The following is a 26,947-nucleotide window of genomic DNA, read 5'->3' on the forward strand; positions in this document are numbered from 1 at the left end:
GGCAATAGGTAGGTGTTTAAAAGCAGCATGTCTTAATTGTATAAACTATTAATAGCCTCCACATTTTGTTCATACTGCCCCTTTAATTCCACACTTCTAACTTGGTTTCAGTTTTGGTTTAGTTTCTTTTTCCCTGCATTCAGTTGACATGCCCAAACTTGTTGGATAGTCAGCAGTACTTGGCTCAGGCTGTAGTAATATCAGCAGTGCTTGGCTCAGGCTGTAGTAACAATCAAACTTCATAAGTGATCTGTGTGAGCCTGCCATGGCAGCAGGTCGTAAGAGAGACCCTATTTGGGTTCATTTTGTTGAGATGCCAGCAGCAGATCTTGGAAAGAAAGGTGCAAGAGCAAAGTGCAAATACTGTCAAAAGGATATCCAAGGACTTGTTTGCCGTTTGAAATCACATTATGAAAACTGCAACCAGAAGGGAAATGAAGATGCTGATAGTGATACAACTAATGTCAATGAACCCCCACAGCTTCTTATGCACCAGGAGCCTAGTACTAGTGGTAAGTCTGGCAATTAATTTACAACCTATTTTTTTAACAGACATTTTACTGGGATGGTTAAAGTCTATGAAAAGAAAAATTTCTAGCACTGGTAGTTCTGGAGTATAGAATTTAAATTTATGTTAAGGCAATATTTCACAGAAAATTAACGCTAAAGGACATGTGCACCTTTATTTTTTTAAGGTGCACATGTCCCCCCCCCCCCCCCCGCAGCGCTCTTACCTCCGATCCCCGCAGCGCTGAGATCCGTGGCTTCGTTTTGACCGTCCGCCTCCCGTCCTCCGGTTGCGGCCTACTCGCAGTGATCCAGCGGCGTGACGTCAGCGGGCCGCACGCTCCATTGAAATGAATGGAGGCGCGCTCGCGGACGGGCAGAACGAAGCCACGGATCCCCGCAGCGCTGACATCGGAGGTAAGAGAGCTGCGGGGGGAGGACATGTGCACACTGTGACTGGCTGCACCTTAAAAAATAAAGGTGCACATGTCCTTTAAGTAAAAATAAAGTGTGTATACGCTTATTTTTTTTTTTTTTATTGTAGGCTGCAATTCACTTTTGAAGTCTGCCAAATTGACCATTTTAAAAAAAAACATTTTTAAAACTTTTGTGACATAATTTTTTTCAGTTGCTGAGGCTCTGATATTAGTTACCAGTATTACAGCAACCTCACCGGAAAACTTGAGTAGCATAACTTTTGAGACAGCCCTTATAGGACGAGGACCATTACATTGTTCAAAAAGTTTGTTTCAATATTTTCGTTATATTTCTTCAAATACGCAGTCGATTTATATTTTTAATTTCTGTGCTTTCAGGGTCAAATATGGCTTGTGCTGCACGTGACAATCAATATCTGGGTACAACTTCAACAAAGCAGCCCAAAAAAAAACTTTGCGTGCAACAAAGTGTAGAAAAATTCATCTTAAAGACTACGACGAGCCAGAAAGAACATTTTGATGAATTAATTGCTAAATTCATATTTGCAACCAATTCTTCTTTCCGACTAGTTGAGCACCCATTGTTTGTACAAATGATCGAAGGAATTAGACCAGGCTACAAACCACCAAGTAGATTTGATATCTCAGGAAAACATCTTCAGGCTGTATACGACATAGAAAGAGCGGCTTGTACAAAATATTTGAAAGACAAGGTTGTTAACATGAGCTTGGATGGTTGGAGCAACATCCACAAGGACCCCATAATTTGCAATTGTGTCACAACAGAAGATGGTGAAACTTACCTTACAGACACAATCGACACATCTGGAAATTCACATACTGCTGAATATTTACTTGAAATTGCTAAGAACTCAATTCACCAATGCCAAGAACAGTTTGGATGTAAAGTAAGGAGCTTAGTTACTGATAACGCAAGCAATGTGGCAAAAATGCGAGCGGAACTGGCACAGGATGACACAAATGTCATTACATACGGTTGTTCTGCCCATTTGTTGCATCTTTTGGCAAAAGACCTGCATATTTTGGGTGTCAAGGAACATGTAGAAATTGTTAAATATTTCCGCAATAATCATTTTGCACATGCAACCTACAAGGAAATGGGAGGACTGAAGTTGGTTCTACCACAAGATGTTAGATGGAATACCTTGGCTGACTGCTTGGAACTGTTTATTAACAACTGGTCAAAATTACTGTCCATTTGCGAAACACATCGGGATAAAATTGATGCTAATATACGAAGCAAAGTATTAAATCTTGGTGTGAAGAGAAATGCCGAGGACCTTTTGGAAAGGTTAAAGCCAATATCGATTGCGTTGGATAAAATGCAGAAAGATACTGCAACCATAGCTGATGCCACAGAAGTTTGGAAAGATTTAGAAGGTTCTCTAGATCTCTTGAACCTCTCAAACAATGTAAAGGTTGCAATACAGCACCGCAAGGACCAAGCATTAAAAGAACACTATTTAGCCAATATCTTGCATCCCATCTACAGAGGGAAAAAATTATCTGAGGCGGAAATCAACTCTGCAATGGAGTGGCTCGCCAATACTAACCATGACATTGTGGCAACTGTGCTGAAATTGAAGTGTGAATCTGCACCATTTCAAAAATACATGTTTGCAGATAACGTCGTTAATGAACTAAAACCACTGGACTGGTGGAAGTCGCAATCACTTGTTCTTCCAGCAAAGATAATAAATCTAGCTACTCAGCTACTGACTGCATCGGCTTCATCCGCAGGAGTAGAGAGATTGTTTTCTTCATTTGGTTTTGTGCACACAACAGTCCGAAACCGCTTAGGAACTGCTAAAGCAGGACAACTGGTTTTCCTATTAAAAGTCCTAAATAAACAGTAGGCTTAAAGGACTGATGTATTCACTGAAGATGTTTGCTTACTTCAAACGTTAGAGATAGGCTATTGTTAAAAAGTACTTAGGGGTGCTTCACACACAGCGAGCTCGCTGCCGAGATCGCTGCTGAGTCACGCTTTTTGTGACGCAGCAGTGACCTCATTAGCGATCTCGCTGTGTGTGACAATGAGCAGCGATCTGGCCCCTGCTGCGAGATCGCTGCTCGTTACACACAGCCCTGGTTCGTTTTCTTCAAAGCCGCTCTCCTGCTGTGACACACAGATCGCTGTGTGTGACAGCAAGAGAGCGACAAATGAAGCGAGCAGGGAGCAGGAGCCGGCGTCTGACAGCTGAGGTAAGCTGTATCCAAGATAAACATCGGGTAACCAAGGTGGTTACCCGATATTTACCTTAGTTACCAGCCTCTGCAGCTCTCACGCTGCCAGTGCCGGCTCCGGCTCTCTGCACATGTAGCTGCTGTACACATCGGGTTAATTAACCCGATGTGTACAGCAGCTAGGAGAGCAAGGAGCCAGCGCTAAGCAGTGTGCGCGGCTCCCTGCTCTCTGCACATGTAGCTGCATTACACATCGGGTTAATTAACCCGATGTGTACTGTAGCTAGGAGAGCAAGGAGCCAGCGCTCAGTGTGCGCGGCTCCCTGCTCACACTGGTAACTAATGTAAACATCGGGTAACCATACCCGATGTTTACCTTAGTTACCAGTCTCCGCAGCTTCCAGACGGCGGCTCCGTGCAAGCGCAGCGTCGCTTGCACGTCGCTGCTGGCTGGGGGCTGTTCACTGGTCGCTGGTGAGATCTGCCTGTTTGACAGCTCACCAGCGACCATGTAGCGATGCAGCAGCGATCCTGACCAGGTCAGATCGCTGGTCGGATCGCTGCTGCATCGCTAAGTGTGAAGGTACCCTTACTCTCTGTAGTTCAATTCTGAGTGTTTAATAGTGCAAATAAAAATTATTAGGTTTCATAATCAACTGTTTTAATATGTTTATTTGTGTAAAACAATTAGATTTGCAAAAAGACAAAGTTTTGCTTGTGTACAACTTGATTAAAAAATCTGATTTAAATCAAATGATTTAAATCAAAAAAATCTGATTTAAATCAAAAAAATCTGATTTAAATCAAAAAAATCTGATTTTTTTGATTTTTTTAAAAAAATCAAGATTTTTATCCACCCTGTTGTAAGATGAAATTGGCTCCAATCCAGCACTGTCCACAGGGTATGGCATGGTGCTGCAAAATGAAGTGATGGCCTTCCTTATTCAAAATCCCTTTTACCTTGTACAAATCTCCCACTTTACCAGCACCAAAGCAACCCCAGACCATCACATTACCTCCACCATGCTTGATAGATGGCATAAGGCACTCTTCCAGCATTTTTTCAGTTGTTCTGCATCACACAAATGTTCTTCTTTGTGATCCAAACACCTCAAACTTCGGTTCATCTGTCCATAACACTTTTTTTTCCAATCTTCCTCTGTCCAATGTCTGCGTTCTTTTGCCCATATTAATCTTTTCCTTTTATTAGGCAGTCTCAAATATGGCTTTTTCTTTTCCACTCTGCCCTGAAGGCCAGCATCCCGGAGTCGTCTCTTCACTGTAGATGTTGACACTGGCGTTTTGCGGGTACTATTTAATGAAGCTGCCAGTTGAGGACCTGTAAGGCGTCGATTTCTCAAACTAGAGGCTCTATGTACTTGTCTTGTTGTGCAGCAGGGCCTCCCACTTTTCCTTCTACTCTGGTTAGTCTGTTTGTGCTCTCCTCTGAAGGGAGTAGTACACACCGTTGTAAGAAATCTTCAGTTTCTTGGCAATTTCTCGCATGGAATATACTTCATTTCTAAGAACAGGAATATACTGTTGAGTTTCACATGAAAGTTCTCTTATTCTGGCCATTTTGAGAGTTTAATGGAACCAGCAAATGTAATGCTCCAGATTCTCAACTAGCTCAAAGGAAGGTCAGTTTTGTAGCTTCTCTAATCAGCAAAACTGTTTTCAGCTGTGCTAACATACTTGCACAAGGATTTTCAAGGGATTTCTAAACATCCATTGGCCTAACACAGTTAGCAAGCACAAAGTACCATTAGAACACTGGAGTGGTGGTTGTTGGAAATGGGCCTCTATACACCTATGTAGATATTGCATTAAAAACCAGACGTTTGAAGCTAGAATCGTTTTTACCACAGTAACAATGTATAGTGTATTTCTGTTTAATGTTAGCTTTATTTATTTTATTTTTTTTTCAATAATGTGCTTTTTTTCAATAAGGAAATATCTAAGTGACCCTAAACGTTTGAACTGTAGTGTATGCGTGTTGGGGTGCTGTCATGGGCTCCGGAATAAACTTCTTGCATATTTCTCCCAGAAAGTTATTTTTAGTATACGTGTTGTTATACACGTTTATTTCCTTTTGTATGTACTGGAACAACACAAAAAGAGAGAAAAAGGCAAATTGGCCAAAATTTCACACACAACCTCAAAAATGGGCAAGCTAAAATTGTGGGTAAACAGTTTTTTTTTTGAAGCACAAGATGCTCATTCAAGCTCACCTGTGAGAAGTAATAGAATGCGAGACCTGGAGCAGTTTGAAAAAGAGTGGTCCAAGATTCCAGCTGAGAGGTATAAGAAGCTTGCCGATATAGGAAGGGACTGATTTGCAGTTATTTATTCCACATGGTGTGCAACTAAATAAAGTTGAGAGTGCCAACAAATTTTTTTTTTCCTACTCATTTTTAGGGTTTTGTGTGAAATTCTGTCCAACTTGCCTTTTTTCTTTTTGTTTTTGTGTTGTTCCAATACATATAAAGGAAATCGGGTATAATAAAACATGTGTAATTGCAATTATTTTCAGAGAGAAATACTTCATTTTCTGGAACAATTTCAAGGGTGTCTACACTTTAGGCCATGACTTTTATTTTTTTTTTTATTTTTTACCTTATTTTTAAGTGGTCAGCCCCTTTTCATTGTTCTGTCTTTGCTTTGACAAGGGAAGATGGGCTACTATTATATGGGTTCTAGTTTCTGTTTTATTGACAACATAATGTACTGTATTATAATAACTGTGCAATCAACAATTCTTCATTTCTCTCATTCTGAAGACCTGTCCCAAGGATGAATGCTCTGCTGCTCCCGTCTACCACCGCTGAATGTTTTGTTATCAGCCCGCTAGGCCTACTGTGTCAGGAAACACAATGTGTTGTAGTCACCATCTGCTGGCACCAATTGCTTCTGAAGTACCATATATCACTTACCAGCTTAGGCTGCTTTCACACATCAGTTTTTTCACATCAGGCACAATCCGGAAAAAACATGAAAAAAACGGATCCGGCGTCTGCTGCCGCCGGATCATTCTTTTCCCCCATAGACTTTAATTAGCGCCGGATTGTGCCGGATGGCCTTGCATTTCATCTGTTTTTTGCCACATCAGCAAAATTAACTTGTCCGGCGGCCGGATGAAACGTTGAAGTGAACGTTTGTGTCCGGCAAATAAAGCGGATCCGGTGCCGTACAGATCCGTTTTTTGAATTGAGCATGCTCAGAATCACACCGGATCTGTCAAACTGATGGAACTGATGGAAAAAACTGATGCATCTGATCCCTTTTTTTCGCCGAATCCGTCTCATCAGTTTTTTTGCCGGATCGTGCCTGATGCCAAAAAACTGATGTGTGAAAGCAGCCTTACTCTGGGCATGGAACTCAGCCCTCGTACGAATGGGGACATGTCTGGAAAAGATCACATCCATAGTACAACCGATATTGCAAAAAATGTTGAGATGCTGTGTAAATTGTAAAGAAAACAAGAATGCAATGATTTAGCAGTCTGTCATATTTTATCCCCAGCAGGATATAGAATGCATATCAAAGGTGAAAGACATTTCATTTGAAGAATGAACTCCTTTTTAAATTGATGGCAGCAACACACATCTAAAAAGTTGGGAGAGGATTAAGGCTATGTGCGCACGTTGCGTTTTTTCTAGCGTTAATGCTGCGTTTTGAACTGCAGCGCTTCAGTGCCAAATTGCATGCGTTCTGCTTCCCCAGCAAAGTCTGAGAAGTCAGAAAATTCAGTGCGCAAAATTGACCGCTAATCAGGACGGGACACACAGACAGAGTCGGTGGATGACAATGGAGTCGGGTGACAGTCACGCGATGAGAATGAACGTCTGTTGGCATGTAACAGAGCTGAATTGCCGGGGGAATGCACTGTCGAAAATGCATCCAAAATGCATGCGTTTTGGATGCATTTTTTTTTTTTTTTTTTTTTTTTGACAAACGCAGTGTTTACATTTTTCCAGTCTTCCAGATGATGCGTTCTTTTCCACACTGCACAGAAAGCAACGTGCGCACATACCCTAAAGGGAACTGGTCAGGTCCAATATGCACCCAGAACCACGAGCAGTTCTGGGTGCATATTACTAATCCCTGCCTAACCGTCCCTGTATACACTAGCATAGATAAAAGGATCTGTAGAAAAAGTATTTCTAAAGATGTTTTATCGTATGAATGAGCTTATCACCAATCCTGGGAACAACTGCATCTAAAAATTGTGGAGCAATTTCAGAAAGAGGTTTGATATAAAATTGCGAAGACTTTGAATGTGCACCATCTACAGTTCATAAGATCGTCGTAAGATTGAGAAACAGAAGAAATCAGTGTTCACAAGGGACACGTTAAGTCAATATTGGGTGCTCCTAATCTGTGCACCCTTAAGACGTCATTGCATTAAAAAATATTCAGTCCAGACCTTTCACCGATAGAAAACCTGTGGAGTACATTATGCATAGGAGAACCAGGATTGTTAAGCAGCTAGAAATCCTATATCTCTCAAACCTTCACACTCCTCACTTTGCATCTATAGACAGCTGTAAAAAGTGTGGATGCTACATAATGGTAGACATGGCTCTGTCACAATTTTTTTTATTTATTTATTTTTTTTTTAAATGTCTCGCTGCCATCAATTTCTACATGTTTTTCAAATGGAATGGAAAAATGTCTAACTTTCATCTTCTGAAATGTGTTCGCTTCAAAATTATGGCTATAATTTCCAAATCATTCAATATTTTTTTCTTAATTGGTTGTATTATTCTCTTGCTGTGATAGGTTTCAATTCTTACATGTTTTTCATGTGCTCAATAAGAATAGATTCACTTAGGAATCAACAATTGGAGATATTCAGCATCGCAAAGCCAAAATATGATAACGAGACCTGCATTCATCAAGTGGTTTTTGCTGGAATGAGGAGTTGTTTTTATTCCAATCTCGGCCAGCTCTCCATCTTTTTGTTAAAAAGTGAATGAAGTTTGTGTAGGAAGGGACATGGTGAGGCTCGCCCAATAAATTCACCAGAATATAGCAATAAAGTGGCTCCCTGACTGGCTTACGTTTCTAGAGGTGGCGGCGGCGCATAATAGTTGAAAGATGTGCCAAATTTTAGACTTGTGCTTCCAAATGTATTTTACACACATATTCATACTCCACTTCCTTTATAAAATGTGGCAAACAAAATGTCTTGATGAATTGGAGCTAAAGTGTTTATTTGGGGGGTTTTCATTTGAAGTCTTCCTCTTGGGAAATGGTTACGCAGTACACTTGGGTAGTTTAGAGACCTTGTTAAATAAACCTTGTTTTGCGGTTTACATACTACTGGTTTAGGTGCCAAATCAGTTATTGTGTGACTACAGTGAGACAATATGTCACACGAAACTCTAACTTTAACTACCCGAAATCCACTGGTGTCACTCCTGTAAGGGCCAGTGTTGGCACCTAACCAAATGCCAGGGCCCTGGAATATAATTTTTTTTTATGTGGCTAATCATGAACAGGCACATAGTTGCCAACTACCTGCTTGCTTTTTTTACTTTGTGCACACTACATCCAGTCACGTTGTTGTTACCCCTAATGTGAGCCATTCAAACACTGCAAGCGGCTCGCGTTGTGCCGAGCACCATGCATAATCCAGCACAATGCTCGCACGAGTGGTGTGCATACATAAAGCACCCGAACTCCAGACTTGAACACTGTTGTTTTTGTTTTTTTGTGAAGTCTGTGTGGTACGAATACTCAACTTTATTATTCGAGTTCTCTCATCTCTAACTATAACCATAGAACAGGAAGATAACTAAATGTTTTATTTGCCTTGGACACTGGATTTGTTTAGATTTCAATGCCTTTAGTACCAGTAAGACTTACAGTATCAAACATTGTTTTCTCTTGTGGAAACTGCTTCCAGCTGTTTATTGATGTGAAGAGATGTAGTCATACTAATGTATGAGTATTGCACAATATGTTGGTGATCTGGAATTGAAAGTGGAGTACACACCCCAGCTTTCACTCCGTCATTGCCAGACTTTATCCATCATCAGCCTGTGTTGGGGCTATGTAGATGTTACACTGACTCAGAGCTCACACAGGTGCGGTAGCCTCAGAGGCATATTCCTGCATCCACACACTATGAAATAATGATTACGGTGTGATTTGTAATGGCTTATGTCACTGAAATAGCCTGCTACGCATTTGCATTAGACTAACACAACAGCTAATAACATTGTTGGTTCTACCATTTAAGGGCTCATGCGCACGTTGCGTCCTGGCCAGTGCAGAAATAAATGCACCCTCTGGTAGACTTGACGCTGCGTGTTGACACACAGAATGCATCCAAAACGCATGTATTTTGGATGCATTTTACATGCGTTTTGGATGCATTTTTGTCACTGCGGTCCCCCAGCTCTGCTACATGCCCGCTGACAGCCACACAGAGCCGGGCGATGAAAATGAACTTGGATGAACTTTACCCGACTTCATTGTCATCCCGCGGCTCTGTCTCTGTGTGCTGTCATGAACTCAGATGAACCTCCGAGGTCAGTGCCAGGACACAGGAGTCCGCAGTAGTGACGTCAGAGCTGCACCCGATTTTCACTGACATTGCGCAACTCTGTGTCGCAGCCTGATTTGTGGTCACACATTAAGGACTCACCTGTGATCGCAAATCCCGAGGGACTGCAGTGAGCCGCGCGAGCAGCTGTGCTTTCACTCAGGTTACTCGCAGCCACAGCTGCTGTCCTCCACCTCAGAGCAGTGGCCGCGAGTAACTTCAGTGACGGCACAGCTGATCGCTTGACTCACTTCAGTTGCTGCATGGAGCGGCGGTGTTCTACTGCCGCTCCTGTCATCTTCCGATGTAGCAGAGCTGAAAGCGTCGTGGGACCTTGCGTGGATTACGTCGGACCTGAAGGTGTTTTTGAGGGGTTAATAAAGTGGTGAAAGAGGGTGTTTTTTTGTCTTTCATTCCAAATAAAAGATTTTGTGGATGTGTGTGTTTTATTTTCTTTAACTTACAGGTTAATCATGGAAAGTATCTCGGGGAGACGCCTGCCATGATTAACCTAGGACTTAGTGGCAGCTATGGGCTGCTGCCATTAACTCCTTATTACCCCGTTTGCCACCGCACCAGGGCAATTCGGGATGAGCTGGGTAGAGTCCCGGGACTGTCGCATCTAATGGATGTGGCAATTCCTGGCGGCTGCTGGCTGATATTGTTAGGCTGGGGGGCTCCCCATAACGTGGAGCTCCCCATCCTGAGAATACCAGCCTTTAGCCGTGTGGCTTTACCCTGGCTGGTATCCAAATTGGGGGGGGGACAAGCACGTCAATTTTTTTTTTTTTAATTTTTTTTTTACAGCTCGATATAGACACGCCCACTGGCGGCTGTGATTGGTTGCAGTGAGACAGCTGTCACTCAGCGTGGGGGAGTGTCTGACTGCAACCAATCATAGGCGCCGATGGGCAAGATTGAATAATGAGCGGCCAGCATTTTCAAAAGAGGAGAAGCCACCACAGTGTGAACGCCGTGCAGCGCCTGTGATCGTCAATCAGTGAGTATGAGAGAGGGGTTGGGAGGGTAAGACAGACATGGACAGAGACCGAAAGACCTGCGTTTATTATGTTTAAAAAAACATGCGGATCGCAACAAAAATGCAGTGAGAACGCACTGCTTAGCATTTTGGTAGCGTTTTTCTACAACTCATTGATTTCAATGGATGTAGAACGCTGCCAAAACACTCAAAAAAAAAAAGTGACATGCTGCTTTTCTACGCGCAGAGATTGTCAAACGTTTGACAAAACACTGCGTTTGAAAAAGCATTGTGCGCACGGATTTTGCATGATTCTCATAAACTTTGCTGGGGAACCAGAACGCATGCAGTTTGACAATGTGACACTGCTGCTAAAAATGCTGCAGAAATGCAAAAAAATGAGCAACGTGCGCATGACCCCTAAAGGAATTGTCAGCAGGTTTTTTTTCTAACTCACCTGAGCAGAGCATGATGTAGGCAAAGAGACCCTGAATACGACAATATATCTCTGTTTACTACGTGCAGCGGTTCTGGTACAACTTTTAGATTTGGCAATGCAGGAGAGCTGAGAGAGCTGCCCCTGCCCACACCAGGCATTCCATATACAATGTCTATAGGCAGTGAGGTACTAATCACAGAAGGGAGCATGTCAGCCTACCAGGTATGAGACAATGTATTCCAAGCAATGATAAGCTTGTGGTTAGTGTTGAGCGAGTAGTTAACTATTTGTACTCGCTATGCTGTTAGCGAATACTGCATATTCGTTACGAGTAGCGGGCGCAATATAAGTCCATGGCAATTATTTGATATTTGCTACTCGCACGAAAGTACGGCTTTTGGGTTACTCGCTACTTAATGAGTATTTCCCATTGACTTACATTGTGCCCGCTACTCATAACGAATATGCAAGTAGCGGACAGTACTCGGTAACTACTCGCTCAACACTAAAGGCCACGTCTCACTAAGTGACATCGCTAGCGACATCGCTTTTCGTGACGCACCAGCGATCTCGTTATGTGTGACATCCAGCAATGACCTGGCCCTTGCTGTGAGATCTCTAGTCGTTGCTGAATGTCCTGGAGGACCATTTTCTTCAAAGGTGATGTCCTGCTGGGCAGGACACATCGCTGTGTTTGACGCTGTGTGACAGGGTCCCAATGACAGCAGAGATCGTTATACAGCTCGCTACTGTGACCTGCATCGTTACTGAGTCATTGGTAAGGTCTGACTGTGTGACATCTCACCAGCGACTTAGCAGCGATCCTTGTCACGTCGCATCGTTTTCGGGATCGCTGGTAAGTCGCTAAATGTGACAGGGGCTTAAGTGTGGTGCTTAAACAATCATTTGAAGTAATCAACAGCAGGCAGCTTGATAAGATGGTGAATTCTGTGTTTTATCCTCTACAGCATGCTGTCTTCAGATTACATGACAGAAACCTGGTGACAGAGTCCCTTTAAAATATGATGATCTTAGGATGTGGTGTGGAAGCAAGTCTGATATTAAGTTAGCAAGCAAGTTAGCGGTCGTAAGAACTTGTATAAGGCTAAGTTCACATGTTATGTGTTTTCAGAAATCTCACGATCGCTTTTGGTTTTTTTTCTGACTGATTTGGAAAATTTGAGTTTCTTAAATCTGCATTATGTTAATTCTCTCAAATTTTGCAGTTTAATTTTTTCATCCATAAAAAGCAAGTACATAGCAAAAATGCTGCATCAAGTTTTCCCAGTGTTTTTGGTGAGAAAAACTAACCTGTCCAGCAGGATGTAAAATCCATTTATTATTACATAAAAAAAAAAAAAATATATTTATATATACTTTTTTTACCCCCCCCCCAAATGTGGGGGGTGCGTCTTATGGTCTGAATGTGGGTGCTGCGGTGGAGCGGGTCATCGGGGGCACGAGCAGGCTGTAGCAGCCTGCCGTGACCACGTAGACCCTCTCATTTAATATGCACGCCCATCCCCCGTCCATCATTCCTCAGCGCTGAAGCAGGCACTGACAGGTGGGCGGGATGATGGGCGGGGGATAAACAGCCGGCCCGTATGATCACCCCTGGCAACTACGGCCTGGAGTGATCATGTGTGGCTGTATTCACTGCTCCCCGCGCATCTTCATCAAAATGTACACTAGACAAAAATATTGGATAATTTTTGCTTTCGGGTGACATTTATGTAAAACATAAAATATCACTGTAGCATGAGCTTTTTATCATGAAAGTAGGACATTTAAGTAGAAGAATGCAATGATGATTACCCCATTTCAAACAATTGTTTGTAACAAAAGCTAACAGTGGTGGGTATATTCCCCCTTCCCCTCCCCCCCAAAAAAAAAATGTCAATGCCTCATGTCATGTGGCTTTGAGCATTAATTACAGCTTGACAACGTCATCTCATGCTGTTCACGCGTTGAGATGTTGTCTTCTGAGGCATGGCATCCCACTCTTCTTGAAGGGCGGTCCTCAGGCTATTGAGGTTCTGTGTTAGTTACAAGCCTCTACACTGCTGCTCAGTCGATCCCATAGGTTTTCTATAGGTTTGAAGTCTGGAGAAAGTGCAAGCCAATCCATAACACCACCAAAGGCACGTCTGGTAACAATGGGCTGATACTTGGCGCTCTCCTTGAAGTCTCCGTCGTTGGCGGCCATCATTTCTGCTCAGCGTGAATACTTTAATCAGTGAACAGCACTGAGGCCCACTAGTCCCTGGTCCAACAAGACGATGAAATCTGTGGTGTGGTCAACCTTGCAGGTTATCTAGCATGCAGACCACGCTGATGTAAACTGTTTTGAATGGTCTGATGTGACACTTGGGTGCCTCTACCCTCCCTTTAAAAGTGCCTGGACTTGGGACATTCATTACCTAATTTCGAAGGACATTCACAATGAAGTGGTCATCAATGTGGGATGTTCTACTTTTATACTTTTATGTGACTCTTTCAGTCTCTCTGTAGCTCTGTTACAACCTGCTGATAACACTCTAAGCTATGGCCATTTCCATCTGAGAACATCCTGCTTGACGCCTCACTATGGTGAGGTACAGTTCATCAGTTGTTGCTTATCGTCTTGGTTTCATGATGAATAATTGTGAACAATATGATGAGGAGGAGGACTGTTTAATAATACCAATTCTAATTGAACCTCAATGTATTGGGAGATTCATGGATCAAACGCCTGTTGGAAATTTTGCTATTAAGCTCCTTGTTAGAGCTGCAAGTTGTGCAAAAAGTCCTGAAACATTGAACAGTCGGACATGTGTATTCAGAAGATTAGAGAAGGTCACATTAAGGTCACCTGAAAAGGTTAGAGGGCATTTTAGGATCATCCTGAAATTTCATGTGAAAGCCAAATATCCCTAACTTTTTTGTGAGTAGTGTAGTTTAATTGAATTTGGGATAATTAAATTGTTTGTAAAAGTAAATAATGTCCTACCTACTAAACATAAGCATTTTCCCCTACATAATTTTCATCAAATTGCCCTTTTTGTTTTTGTAAAAATGTTTTATGGTTTTACATATATCTTGCATTTGTGGCCTAACTCCTTGTATTATTTATGCTTGCAAATAGAGATGAGCAAACCTGAAGTTCGATGTTCAAACAGACTAAAAAAAAACGTTCGGGTTTGAAGTTTCAGCGAGTTATGGATGCAAACCACTCAAGCGAGCAGCCCTGTGCTTGGGTATGAGTGATGCTCAGTCCTGTGCAAGCCGCGTGCAGTGTTTGAATGACTCGCACTAGGGGTAAATCAGTGTGATCCGATTTAGTGTGCGCACACACAAAAAAAAAAAAACAAACTGAAAAAAACAGCTTACCCTCCCCTGGAAGTGTTCTGCTTATGGCTGGCTGCATGTGAGCGGAGAACCGAACTGCCAAATTACTGACTGCTATTGAGGTTTGGGTCAAGTCTGGGCCACAATCCAAACCTTATCTAAGGTTCGACTGTACCCTTCCAAACAAACGTCCAATGGTTCACTCATCTCTACTTGCAAGGTGGAAACAAGGTAAACCCTGTGATTCTAAAAAAAATGCAGAAAAAAAATTGAAGCTAAAATGTACACTCCCTGACAGTTCTGTCGCTTATCTGTGTTATGTAAATAAAAGCTTATAACCTGACTTTAAATTCATCCATTGGTTTTATAAATTACTCTTTTGAAAGCTGAAACCCTCCCAAATTTGATTTATGAAAATAAAGTTGCTGCAATATTGATCATTTAATGAACACCGAAAGGTCAGCTTTTGGCAAGACAAAACTTTTGTCGCCTTGTCATATAATGTACCCAATCCTAGTTTACATCCTCACCTGTGCTCATTTGTCAGCAGTACACTGCTTCTTAGTTCTGCAAGCCCCTTCCACTGCTCTCCTGTGTGCTTCCTGAGATAGATGGGTCTCAATGTAAGAAAGCCGTGCCGGAGAAAATCAAAAAATTCTGAGACCATGATAAATACACACCAATATATACAGAAGGTAGAGTGGCTGAAAGGAAGTAAACAAAAAATGAGTGCAGTAGACTAGTTTCTGTACACTGTTTTCATTATTTGTACAAACAGGATTACGTTTTGTTAAAATATGAATCCACATTTAATCAAGGTGATAAGTGATCAAACTGGCTGGTGTAAAAACATTGCTTAAACTTTTTTTTTTACTTTTATGTTTGTTATTATATTACACTCTTTTCTAGTGCATGTGTAGCTGAGCTGCACTACGACCCAGCTGTCAGAGCATTGAGGGTTCCATCATGCAGGGTCATTAGGTGCATCCATTTTTCAGGAATTAGACAGGGCCATTAGATTCAGGAATCGGTGGCATTTTTGGAATTGAGTACAGTGGAACCTTGGATTACGAGTATAATTGGTTCTGGGACTGTGCTATTAAACCAAGTTAGTCTTATATCAAAGCAAATTTTTCCATAGGAAATAATTGAAACGCAGACAATTCGTTCCACAACCTAAAAATATTTACTGCATTTATACAAATTTTTAAAGTAATACAAAACAATGTTGTCTTCATATAAATATTACAGTACACTTAATACAAAATATTGTACAGTAAAAACCTAAAACAAATTAAACTGCACATTAGCTTACAATAAACTTGTTGGTGTGTGGGAGGTACACTATATAAGAAAAAAAAATGCTGTAAATATGACATTTATTCTAGTACAATACACAAAAAAACACATCCCAAATGTATTGTCCCCAAAATAAGGGCAGAACTAAGCCAAATGTGGGGTAGGAGGAATACTGCAGTGCCCAGGTAGTTTGATACAGTACTATACAATTGATACAATGGTATACTGTATACAGTACATATGTACAGAAAGTAACCTCCACTAGGTTCACACAGAGTGGGTCAGAGCGCGGTGAAAGGCCAAAACCGGAAGTGTGTGCAGTGAGGATTTGCTCTTATTGCAAAGCATTGCTCTTAAACCAAGTTACAAATTTGTAAAAATCTTTGCTTGTCTTGCAAAACGCTCTCAAACCAAGTTACTCTTAATCGAAGGTTCCACTTTAGCATAGCTGACCTGTGTCACAACCAAGTTACCAGATCAATGAGGATTTTTATTAATCGGGTTCATTAGGTGCATCTGTACACTGTCAACCCATAGCAGTACAACTACTGGAGGATGGATCCAGTGGAAACCGAGAATAAAGGGGTTCCTGGGGGCATATCATTAGGGTAATGATGACAAATCTGTGCAGATTTAAAATGTGTATTTTCAATCAAGTTTCACCAAACAGACCACTATATGATTTTTGGAATAACCCATTAGGTTTTGGAGCATTAAATGAACATGCCCATATACATTAGAACAAAGTCATCTGATTGTGCCGTTTTTTTTTTGGCAGGATCCGACATCTATCTTGCATGTATGGCGGCTTTCCTATTCCCCCCCCCCCCTTTCCCCCAACAGAATCAGGGGTGGGGAATTAGCTGTCAGGTTAAATAGCTGTCACCAGACAGGCTTACAGTAGCTTATTCCCCTCCCCTGACAACGCATGCAACTGGATGGAGTGTGTGCATCTGAGATTTTCACTGGTAATTTAGCTGAGTTTATGCGCATATTTTGTATTCGGCACCATTGAGTGACAAGGGGCTCATCTTCATGCAGATCTGCCTCACATCCGTAGCACTTTGGCAGCAGAAATCTGAGTACAGGCTTTGGATTTTTGATACTCATGCAATATGCATATTCTACTCAAGTGAACAAGCTGTACAATCAAAGGTAAACCTAAAGCTGGTGTCACACATAACGACGACGACAACGACGTCGCTGCTACGTCACCATTTTCTGTGACGTTGCAGCGACGTCCCGTCGCTGTCGCTGTGTGTGACATCCAGCAACGACCTGGCCCCTGCTGTGAGGTCGCCGGTCGTTGCTGAATGTCCAGCTTCATTTTTTGGTCGTCACTCTCCCGCTGTGACACACACATCGCTGTGTGTGACAGCAAGAGAGCGACGAAATGAAGCGATCAGGAGCCGGCACTGGCAGCTGCGGTAAGCTGTAACCAGCGTAAACATCGGGTAACCAAGGGAAGACCTTTCCCTGGTTACCCGATGTTTACGCTGGTTACCAGCCTCCGCTCTTGCTGCCAGTGCCGGCTCCTGCACTGACATGTGGCTGCAGTACGCATCGGGTAATTAACCCGATGTATACTGTAGCAAGGAGAGCAAGGAGCCAGCACTAAGCAGTGCCTGGCTCCCTGCTCTCTGAACTGTGACATGTAGCTGCAGCACACATCGGGTTAATTAACCCGATGTGTACTGTAGGAGAGCAAGGAGCCAGCGCTAAGCGCGGCTCCCTGCTCTCTGCACATGTAGCACAGCGACGTTATGATCGCTGCTTCTGCTGTGTTTGACAGCTAAGCAGCGATCATAACAGCGACTTACAAGGTCGCTGTTACGTCACCGAAAATGGTGACGTAACAGCGACGTCGTTGTCGCTGTCGCTTAGTGTGACACCAGCTTAAGCCCGACATGTAAATTCACAGCCCCCTTTTCATTCATTCTCCACCCAGATGTGGGCCCACCTCATAAAGAGAGCCAAGGGTAGAGCCTATTGTTTTCAGATGTAATTTCCACAAAAACAAAATAAAGGAATATTTTAGTAAATATTTTTCTTTAATGTGTTAGGAGTCCCACCAGAGAGTCACATTCTGTGTACATCTCTACTTAATATGTTGACATAATAATGAACAATAAGTAAAAAAAAAAAAAAAAAAACGTTCCTTAATTTCTTGTTGTGGTTTAGCTTAACATTATTAAAGTAAAATGATTATCACATAAAATACTAAGTTATTCTGCCATAAAAAGGTATGGAAAAGTTAACCTTTTTATATATTTCATTTTCTGAAAACAAGAAAAGATTGGGCTGCTGTTCTTCCTGTGCTGTTTTTAGCAGGCTGCCGGAAGAAAATTCCCATCGCCCTGCTTAGGAATCTGACAATGTAGCTATCCCAAAAATAGCGTATTAATACATAAAACTGTGTAATTAGCTTCCTAAATCAATGTAATCATGTTAACGGGAAAGAAATGACTTGCTCATTTTGATGCAAATTGCATTTCTTAGGGGCCTGTGACTGATGGAGCTTTTGTTCTTCGCACAGAAGCAATAACTGAGAAGTGGTGATAGGAGAGAAATGGGACTTTGGCTCTGTGAACTATCCCTGAATACACAGTGACATCAGATAGCAGGAAACAGGAACTCGCCCCCTCCCAAATCTTAGCTCATTTTTATTTACATTGTAACCACTAACTACAGATTCTAGGGTAAATCCTGAAAAGAAAGCATTTGTTAGAATAAAAGTCCTGGAAATGATTGGTGGACAATATCCGCAAACTGTGTGTGTGTGTAAAATATATATATATATATAATATGTATATGTGCCTTGCAAAAGTATTAGGCCCCCTTGATTTTTTTCAACCTTTTCCCACATTTCAGGCTTCAAACATAAAGATAATAATTTTAATGTTATAGTGAATAATCAACAAGTGGGACACGATTGTGAAGTAGAAGGAAATTTATTGCTTATCTTACATTTTTGTAAAAAATGAAAGAGTGAACATTGGGGCGTGCAATATTATTCATCCCCTTTAAGTTAATACTTTGTAGAGACACCTTTTGCTGCGATTACAGCTGCAAGTCGCTTGGGGTATGTGTCTATCAGTTTTGCACATCGAGAGACTGAAATTCTTGCCCATTGTTCCTTTGCAAATAGCTCGAGCTGAGTGAGGTTGGATGGAGAGCGTTTGTGAACAGCAGTTTTCAGCTCTTTCCACAGATTCTCGATTGGATTCAGGTCTGGACTGTGACTTGGCCATTCTAACACCTGGGTATGTTTATTTGGGAATCATTCCATTGTAGATTTTGCTTTGTTTGGGATTATTATTTTGTTGAAAGACAAATCTCTGTCCCAGTCTCAGGTCTTTTGCAGACTCCAACAGGTTTTCTTCAAGAATGGTCCTGTATTTGGCTCCATCCATCTTCCCATCAATTTTAACCATCTTCCCTGTCCCTGCTGAAGCAAATCAGGCCCAAACCATGATACTACCACCACCATGTTTGACAGTGCGGATGGTGTGTTCAGGTTGATGAGCTGTGTTGCTTTTACACCAAACATATCGTTTGGCGTTGTTCCCAAAAAGTTTGCTTTTAGTTTCATCTGATCAGAGCACCTTCTTCCACATGTTTGGTGTGTCTCCCAGGTGGCTTGTGGCAAACTTTAAATAACACTTTTATGGATATCTTTGAGAAATGGCTTTCTTCTTGCTACTCTTCCATAAAGGCCAGATTTGTGCAGTATACGACTGATTGTTGTCCTATGGACAGACTCTCCCACCTCAGCTGTAGATCTCTGCAGTTCAGCCAGAGTGATTATGGGCCTCTTGGCTGCATCTCTAATCAGTCTTCTCCTTGTTTCACATGAAATCTTTGAGGGACGGCCGGGTTTTGGTAGATTTGCAATGGTATGATACGCCTTCCATTTTAATATGATCGCTTGCACAGTGCTCCTTGGGATGTTTAAAGTTTTGGAAATCTTTTTGCAACCAAATCTGGCTTTAAACTTCTCCTCAACAGTATCACGGACCTGCCTTTTGTGTTCCTTGGTCTTCATGATGCTCTCTGTGCTTTTAAACAGAATACTGAGACTATAACAGAGCAGGTGCATTTATATGGAGACTTGATGATAAATATAATCCACCTGTGTGTAATCATCAGTCATTTAGGACAACATTGGATCATTCAGAGATACTCAATGAACTTCTGGAGTGAGTTTGCTGGACTGAAAGTAAAGGGGACTAATAATATTGCACGCCCCAATTTTCAGTTTTTCCTTTTTTACAAAAAGGTTAAAATAAGCAATAAATATCGTTCACCTTCACAATTGTGTCTCTCTTGTTGTTAATTCTTCACCCTAAAATTAAAAAAATTCAAGGGGGCCGTATACTTTCGGAAGGCTGTGTGTGTGTGTGTGTGTATATATAGATAGATATTATAATGTATGTAGATAGATATGAGAGCGATAGATATATAAAAGAGAGAGATAATATTAATCTCCTATTATTAACCCCTTCACGACCTTGGACGGATCTATCCGTCCAGGATCGTGTCCCGTTAAGCCCCGCCCCCTGCCGCGGGCAGGCGGCGTGGATCGGCACACATATCAGCTGTTTTCAACAGCTGACGTGTGCCTGCTAGCCTCGGGTGGAATCGCTTCCACCCGCGGCCATTAACCCCTTAAATCTTGCTGCCAAAGTCTGGCAGCAACATTTAAATGCGCGCAGCCATGTTTCTTACTTACCACCGCCCCCACCGGGAGTCACGTGTGTTATCATGTGACTATCGGTGGTTGCCATCGTAGCACAGGGTCATGTGATGACGCCTGCTGCTATGATCTTTCACTTTCGTTTTCCCTCGGCCGAGAGCAGAGGGAAAACTAAAGTGAGTGAATCTGCTGTTTTACAGCTGTATTGCTGTGATCAGCAGATAGATAATAGTGATCGGATTGCTGATTGCTATAGCCCCCTAGGGGGACTAGTAAAATAAAAAAAAAGTAAAAAAAAAAAAACCTAAAAGTTCAAATCACCCCCCTTTCCCCCCCATTCAAAATTAAAGGGTTAAAAAATAAATAAATATACACATTTGGTATCGCCGCGTTCAGAAATGCCCGATCTATCAAAATATAAAATCAATTAATCTGATTGGTAAACGGCGTAGTGGCAAAAAAATTCCAAACGCCAAATTTACGTTTTTTGGTTGCCGCAAGTTTTACGCAAAATGCAATAACAGGCGATCAAAACGTAGCATCTGCGCAAAAAAGGTACCATTATAAACGTCAGGTCGAGACGCAAAAAATAAGCCATCACTGAGCCATAGATCCCAAAAAATAAGAACGCTACGTGTTTCGGAAAATGGCGCAAAACGTGCCCCACTTTTATTGGACAAACTTGTGACTTTTTTTTAACCCCTTAGATACAAGTAAACCTATACATGTTTGGTGTCTACAAACTCGCACCGACCTGAGGCATCACATAAAACTGATGTGTCTATCATATAGTGAACACTGTGAATAAAACATCCCAAAAACTATTGTGCGATCACGCTTTTTTGCAGTTTTTCCACACTTGGAATTTTTTTTCCTGTTTTCCAGTACAATATATGGTAAAACCTAAGATTTCATTTTAAAAGTACAACTCGTCCCGCAAAAAACAAGCCCTCATATGGCAAGATTGCCGGAATAATAAAAAAGTTACGGCTCTCGGAAGAAAAGGAGCAAAAAACAAAAACGCAAAAAACGGAAAGTGCCCGGGGGCTGAAGGGGTTAAAGGGGTTTTCTGGTTTAGAACAACCACTGATACCCCCTCCCCCCTCCCTTGTCCAGCTTCAAAAACAAGCAAACTATGCTTTACTCACCTTATGGTCTAGGACTGAGCCTCAGTGGCTCCTCCCAGTGTCTGCTATTGTCTACAGAATTGGAGTCCCGTTGACAGTGCTGCAGCCAATCAATGAGCTCAGCGACTCACGCTGTCAACTCTGGCAGATGCGCTGATGTCAGATTTTGGCTGCAGCTCTGTTGAATTGACATCAGCACTGCAGACAATAACAGACACTAGGAGCAGTGCCGAAGACTCTCCACTGAACCTGGGGAGAGGGAGTAAAGCACAGTTTGTTTTGATTTTTTTTGTTTGTTTTCCTAAAAACAGACTCCAAAAGAGAAGGTTTTTCCAAAACAGGGAAACTCTTAAAGACTAGATAAAAGAATGTATTAATTGGCTAGTAGCATGGCAGAAATAGCTGCTATTGAAGAGCCACCTAGTCATTTGGGAGAATATTCTCTCTCTAGGGTCAAGGATGAAGCACATTAGAAAGCACTGGTGGTTGGGGGTGCGCTACTGGAACCAAACTTGGGCTACATACAGTAACAGTATGTCCATCTGATGCTCCATTCAAAATCTTCCTCACTGTAGTTGTGCATTGGAGAAATGGGGGACTTGGAGCCACCTTCCTAGTGATTGTGGGACCCCTGCCGTTCATACACTGATCACCTGTCCTGTAGACAGCTGAAACACATAGAAGCACTCTGGATGTTTAGCTATTACTTCAACTGCAGCAGTTAGCAATTGCTATTTCCTATGCTGACTAAGTAGCTCATGACTGAAGCCTTTTTGTCATGTGTCATGATCGGAAACCATTAAGTTTAACCAAATTTGTAAAAATAGTGACCGTGTCAGACTGAAATACCTTGGAATAGGAATAAATCTTATAATGATTGCTGCGAACGTCTGGAAAGCTACACTAGGGACAAATACTCCGAAGATGGATTCACACATTGGGTCCACTATGACATTTGGAAATAATGTGCAGTAAAGTGTTAGTGAATTGGGTCTTAACAATTCACAGCATAAAAGTCTACCGCAGATTGTAGGTATACTGCATATTTTCCATGAATGATATCCATGGCTAAGTTCTTCCCCAGAATCCATAATGAAATATGCACACAACCCGCAGATTTCATTGTGGTTGTTGCTACAGTGCCATATTTATGCGGTGTAAACCTATCATTCAGCTCTTCACATGATGATACCATTGCACCCCCTTTCGGCTGATGTAAATCATCATTATATGTCTCTTCTTCAAAAGGCGGATTTTTCAGCAACATTAACAAATAATTTACAGTTGTACTTTCCTATGCAGAGACCTAAGCAAGAAACTTAGAATATAGTCTGTGTATACTGTACTGTACATATATGTAAACTAGCGATCAGCAGTCTTACCCTGGGACAGACATGGGGACATGTTACAATTCACACACAGTTGTTACTTTGCGTCTATACAGTTATTCTACTTTCGTGTGTGTCGGTTTTCGGCACGGTGAAGCCTGCATAGATGTTGCAGGATATTTTGGGAAAGCTGTGATCAGCGCCTGTTTTGCTCTTTCCGGAAACCCTGCTTTGTCCTGTAATGTCCCAGCCTTCGTTCAGTTTACTCTGTTGCCTGGTTCATTTCCCACAATGTATCACTTTTCCGCCTCAGTGCCTGAGATCCTGCCTCTCCTGTAATCCCCCTGACACTAGTGCTGGTACAGACAATGATGCTGTTGTTGGAAGGTCAATAAGCAATTTTCAGACACTATTAAATGATTTTGATTGCCAGGAGCATCTACACAACCTTGTTAAAATTGTTGCTGTACAGTCTCGATTTGCCGGATGTTTCTGTGACATTCAGCCCATCATGTCATCACTTATGGAATATACTGATACATGGTGAAGTCTTGAGTAGCCGCTAACCCAGGAGCTAAATATTACAGAACACACAAGCACTGCACTAAGGTGGGGGATCAGCAAGAGAACCACAGATCTCTGAATAACCCAGTCTTCTGGGATAATGTCTCATCCCATGTGAACACTAGATCGTGTGACATCAGGAACACTGTCCCCATCGGGGCTCACAATGTAGACTCCCTATCAGTATGTCTTTGGAGTGTGGGAGGAAACCGGAGAACCCGGAGGAAACTTCACGCAAACATGGGAGAACATACAAACTCCTTGCAGATGTTATCCTTGGTGGGATTCGAACCTAGGACCCCAGCGCTGCAAGACTGCAGTGCTAACCACTGAGCCATCGTGCCGCCGGTGGCTCAGTGGTTAGCACTGCATCGTATTACAAGATGGCCATAAAATAACCTAAGGTGTTTGGAGCAGTGTGCAGACTGATCCAGTGGACAGAATTGTCTGAAAATTGGTATGTATGCTATTCAAAACATGGGGAAATATAAGGCATCTTGAAAAAATATACCAAAACTCCCCACAAGGTGAAAAAGTGGCGCTGTACAGTGAGTGAGTGGCCCAAAACCCGTGTACCGATAATTGGAGATGTCACAATTGTTCAACAGACTAACATTACTGTTCAATATGGCCGCCATTATGCATGGTGATCATGTTCATCCTATGCAGAACATGCTCGACACTTACGTGTAACATGTCTGGTGGGATGCTGCGCACTTCCAAAATGATGCACTGTTTGAGGTCAGTCAGGGTGTCAACATTTCCCCAAAGAAAATGCTTTCAAGTGTTCCCAGAAATTAGAAGGATTTAGATCGGGCTAATGCAGTGGCCATGCGTTAGAAAAGGAGCGGCTCAAAATCCTGTCATCGGGAAATTGTGCACCCAGAACATTCTTCACATGGTTTGCAACGTGAGGAGGTGCTCCATCATGCAGGAAGGTGGTTGTCTGAAGACACTGCCACTGTTGTGTAACGACCACTGTTTCCAGCATTGTCTGGTATCTCGCTGCTGTGTTGGAACATATAGCAACCCCATTTGGCCTCATTTCTTCGTAATGGAACGATCCAAGGATGAATGATGAGGTGAAGCCACACCAATCGATTACCTTTGGCGAATGCAGCGGAACCCCCTCGACTGAATGCGGATTTTCGGTAACCCATATGCGCAGGTTTTGTGTGTTCACCATTCCATTCAGGTAAAAATGCCTTTCGTCGCACCACAGAAGATTCCATGGCCAATTGCCATCCACTTCCACTCTCGCCACAGAAACATGAATGCAAATGTCATGCGGGTATTCTTGTCAAGAAGAATAAGTTGTTGATGATGGCTAATTTTGTACGGGTATGCCCGCAAGACCTTTCTGAAAACTTTCCACACTGTGCTGTACGAGCACCCCAATTGCCTGGAAACACTGCGTGCACTGTTGTTCCTGGCAGGGTTGTTCATGCACTGTTCTACGACTGCAGTAGCAATGTCTTCCACAACCTCTCTGCTTACTGGTCGTCCCCTGTGCCCTGGCTGAACACTCAGTAACCCTGTTGCCTCAAAACGTGTCATCAACTGTCTCAGCGAATTGACAGCCATTGGACCGCTATGTGTATGAAGGTCTTTCAAACGATGAAAGGTCTCAGTGCAGCTGTAGCATTCCTGGGATTCTCATAAAACAACCGCACTAACCGTGCACGATCTGGCAAAGAGACAGGCATCTAGCAGACTGAATTGCAAGGCGCGTTCACTGTACAGCGCCACTTTTTCCCCTGGTGGGGAGTTTTGGTATAAAAAAAATTTTAAGACTCCTTCCGTTTCCCCATGTCTTCAATAGCATACATACCAATTTTCAGCCAATTCTGTCCTCTGGATCAGTCTGCACATGGCTCCAAACACCTTAGGTTATTTTATGGCTGCCTTGTATATAATATTTTTTTAATAGAGGCCTATTACGGAAAAAAATGCTATTAACCCAGTCATAAGGTGCCGCTTCAGTCACAGCTGTGCACACAGTGAGCAGCAGCTGTAACTGCAGCCCGGTAGGGACTGACAGCAAGTTCTGTATTGAAGTAATCCTGAGCTGGCTGTCAGTCATTGCCGCTCACTATGCAGAGAGCTGTGACTGAAGCCGTGCCCCTATGACTGAAAGCCCGCGGCTGGCAGTAGGAATAAGTTAATTTCCTCTCTGCAGCGGGGCTTTCAGAACAGACCCAGCATCCAAACGATATTAACCCCACATCTGTACGGTAAGTGTGGGGTTTTTTTTTTTTTTGTTTGTTTTTAAGTGACAAGATCTCTTTTAAGTACTTGAGGATTTTCCTACAGATCCTCAGTACATCCAGAGGATTTTGATCTCCATAAATTGACAGTCTGTGAATTTTAATAGAGATCTGTCACCAGATTTTTGCCACTTAATTTAAGAAAAGCATAATATAGACCACTATGATTCCAGCAATATGTTACTTAGGCTACTTGTAGTTTTGCTACAATCATTGTTTTAACAGCAGGAGATTATCATTAGAGGATCAGTACACCTGCTGCCATTTAGTCCTCCATATTCATGAGCTCTGTATAACCCTGCCCCCACCACTGATTGGTCACTTTTTCCCTAAGCATTGTGTAAACAGGTGTCAATCAGTGGTGGGGGCAGGGTCATACATAGCTCAACATTCAGAGAATTGGTAGATCTGCAGCGTGTGTGTGTGTATGTGTGTGTGTATGTGTGTATGTATGTATGTGTGTGTGTGTATGTATGTATGTATGTATGTATGTATGTATATATATATATATATATATATATATATATATATATATATATATATATACACATACATGCTTATATACACACGTATATACATATATATATACACACATATATATATATATGTGTATATATATATATATATATAATATATACGTGTGTGTGTGTGTGTGTATATATATGTATGTGTATATATGTATGTATGTGTATATATATATGTATGTGTGTGTGTGTGTGTGTGTATATATATATATATATATAATGTGTGTGGTGGGTTTTTTTGTGGGGTTTTTTTTTTTTTTTATAAATTAAAAAATACATTGTTGGATCAGGGTTTCTGCCCCTACATAACTGCTCTAATGTGTTATCAAAACAACTGGTGACTTTTTCTTTAAAATGAACAGTTTTTGCAAGTTTTCATGCAGGTATCTTTCCAAAATGCATGGATAAGGTTTGCTAATCCTCCACTACTTTTCCACCCGTAAATCTAGACAAACATTTTAGTTTTGCCAGTGCTCTGAGAATAATTGGTCAATATACACTAATTATTTCATCAGTGATTTCTAAGGTGATCCTTCAGAGCCCAAAGTATTGCAATTTAATTTCTTTTCGGACCCACCAAACCTGCACATTAGCATTTATGTTGATTCCATTGATGCTCCTCATAAGCTGTGGAGGCTATTGTGCAGACGAGTAGTGATCCCTAAAATGTATGTTTTTCAGTAATGAAGACG

At 41.9% G+C, this 26,947-nt stretch overlaps 1 protein-coding gene across 1 annotated transcript in view; it reads left to right on the plus strand.

The window, feature by feature from the left end:
- Nucleotides 1–26,947, plus strand: part of MAP7D1 (MAP7 domain containing 1) — a 138,706-nt gene that overhangs the window by 13,250 nt on the left and 98,509 nt on the right. The window lies entirely within an intron of this gene.

The sequence above is a fragment of the Anomaloglossus baeobatrachus genome, chromosome 2 (genome assembly GCF_048569485.1).
Source record: "Anomaloglossus baeobatrachus isolate aAnoBae1 chromosome 2, aAnoBae1.hap1, whole genome shotgun sequence".
Taxonomy (NCBI): Eukaryota; Metazoa; Chordata; class Amphibia; order Anura; family Aromobatidae; genus Anomaloglossus; species Anomaloglossus baeobatrachus.